The 2,730-nt window shown below is 33.8% G+C and overlaps 1 non-coding gene across 1 annotated transcript; it reads right to left on the bottom strand.

The window, feature by feature from the left end:
- Positions 1-466: 466 nt before the first annotated feature.
- On the bottom strand, positions 467-539 carry Trnah-aug (transfer RNA histidin (anticodon AUG)). The gene has a single exon. It is a non-coding gene; the product is annotated as a tRNA-His (tRNA).
- Between the last annotated feature and the right edge of the window lie 2,191 nt (positions 540-2,730).

The following is a 2,730-nucleotide window of genomic DNA, read 5'->3' as shown; positions in this document are numbered from 1 at the left end:
AGTGGTAGTACCTGTTAGGGTCCCAACTATGGTTTAAATAGAAACCGACTTGAAAACAACAAATATATTCTATTAAAACACTTTTCTTCAAAATCTTTGGACTCGGCATTAAATAACCTGAAAAGTGTTGATATGCCGTAAAATAGAAACAACCAATCAACTAGCTGTATATATATATATATATATATATATATATATATATATATATATATATATTTGTTTTTATCACTTCATTTTATTTCGAAAATTTAGTATGCATTATATACTAGCGGCTGTGCCGCGTCAGCACACACAACGCCGAGTCAAACACAAAATCGAGTACACTCAACATCATCTTACCCTGTCAACTCGGAGTATGGGAAATTCCCATATGCACAAAACAAAATCACTGAAAAAAAACAAAAATACCCTAACAAGGGTAAGGATAACGACTAAACGTTGGATAAAATGATGGTTAAATTTATAACGAACTTGCCGGGATTCGAACCTGGAATCTTCTGATCCATAGTCAGACGCGCTATCCATTGAGCCACAAGTCCTGTCGTATACCGAAATATTTTACTGCGACTGTATACAGACAGTGCTAAATTCAGTTGACATGGGCAGGTAACTTTTTAGACAATTGCACGAAACGGCCCCAAAGCCCTTATTTCTGGCTTTTTGTGTGACTCGGCGTTGTTCGTTACGAACCATATATAGATAAGGACAATCTAGGGACTCACACCTTTCAGGGGGGAAAAAAAGAATTTTTGAATTCGGTGCATCCGTTCAAAAGTTTTATTGGTATATATTACACACGCACATAAATATATATACACACACACATAAATATAAATATATATACACACACACATACATAAATAAACATTCAGAATTTTATTAATAGTATAGATTTTTGAGATCCGATAAAACCGTGAATAATTGTCCACTGAAGGTAATTGTAGGGTTTCAAATATAATGTCTCAATGTAATATAGTGACAATGAATAATACGCGTACTTATGTTGGATCAACTGCCAGAAACTTCAAGGATGAATATAGAAACCACATATGATCTTTTAAAGCTAGGCTTACGAGATGCCCTCAATGAGTTTCCAGACATTTTTGTACAATCAGTATGGAATGCTTCAGATTAGTTTTAGGCCATCTTGCATGAATCGAGCATCAGTCTTTCAGTGGCATAAGAGATTTGAGGAAGGCAGGGAGTCTGTGAACATGATGATAGGTGTGGGAGGAGTAAGGAAGTCAAAACATCTGAGTTGATTGGCCAAATAAAGAATTTCATGAATAAGGACAGTTGTGTGTCCATAGACACAATAAATTGATGTCAACGTGAGAAGTTTATACACTAATATTCGTAAGCAACTGAAGACGCGGAAGATTTGTACGAAGTTTGAATCAAGTGTGCAGTCCCCAACTCGATCCCTGTCACAGACTATTTGGCCAAGATGGGCACCAAAACAATTCCTCGCCTCCCCCCTTATAGTCCACACCTTGCTTCTTGTGAAAACCTTAGAGGCTGTAGTTAGAAGACACTCGAGGAAATGAAAGAGAATGTGACGAGAGTCATTCAGAACTTCCATGGGCCTTCCAGAAGTTGTTTGAATGGTGCAACAGTTGCATTTCAGCTGGGGGAGTTTATTTCGAAGGGGATTAGTATATCATGTGTGTTCTAACAATAAAAATGCTGATACGAAAAAATTTGGAAGCTTATTGAAGAAACTCTATATAACCTACTGTTTCTTTTATAAAATTATTTTATATAAACTTCTTTCCGGTTAACAAAAAAAAAAAAAAAACATTAAGAAATTTACGTACACGGTTTGAACTTACAGACCATGTCGTGCAAAAAATAAAAAATAAATAAAGCAAAAAACGCGCTATCACCTTACCTAGAGTAGAATTTTCACGACCCGTTGTTCTATCATTGTTGCTAAGAAAAAAACATGGAAAATGGCTTTACTGATGATAGATAAATTAAAATAGCGGTTTCGATTATCGATTACCGGTAATTATCGGGGGGTATTCTGAGACAAAACTTAACTAAGATCACTCCCAGACTTATACACTAAAATTGTGTAAATTTAAAAATAAATCTGTTCAGCCGTTTCGGAGTCTATAATGAACGAACTCACTCACACACAGAGACAAAGTTGCATTTATGTTGCATAGCCGGGTGGGTTTTTTATTTAAAGAGAAGTAATATATTATATAGTTGTTGTGTTCAGTTTTGGGAGACATATATCGGGTACATTTTAATACGGACTATCCTATCTCATTTTTTACTTACAAGAACAGGGGACTTGTTCTTGTAACATTTATATAATTATAGATACGTGGATATATATATATATATATATATATATATATATATATATATATATATATATATATATATATATATATATATATATATATATAAATGGATATATCTATACTGGTAGCCATATTGAATATTGAAATTCTAATCTGTTTGGTTCTATGGGACGAAACTACATCCAAATTTACAGGCTTTTTGAAATTATAATACTATTCTATGGTTAAAATTTTATGACAATTGGTAAAAAAGAACCTATATTTTAAAACCAATAAAATATGCTTAAATTTGCTTACATTTGTATATATATATATAGTGCTCTGCAAGCCAGCCTAAGTTTTGCTGTTCCAGTTGTCTTCCCTGTGACCTTGCCAGGTCACTAATAAGGGAGAGAACTCATAGTTACAAGAATGC

Source organism: Euprymna scolopes, chromosome 33 (assembly GCF_053919585.1).
Source record: "Euprymna scolopes isolate OS-2025 chromosome 33, ASM5391958v1, whole genome shotgun sequence".
Taxonomy (NCBI): domain Eukaryota; kingdom Metazoa; phylum Mollusca; class Cephalopoda; order Sepiida; family Sepiolidae; genus Euprymna; species Euprymna scolopes.
Note: the sequence above shows the minus strand (reverse complement) of the source record. Positions and strands in the feature narration are given on the sequence as shown.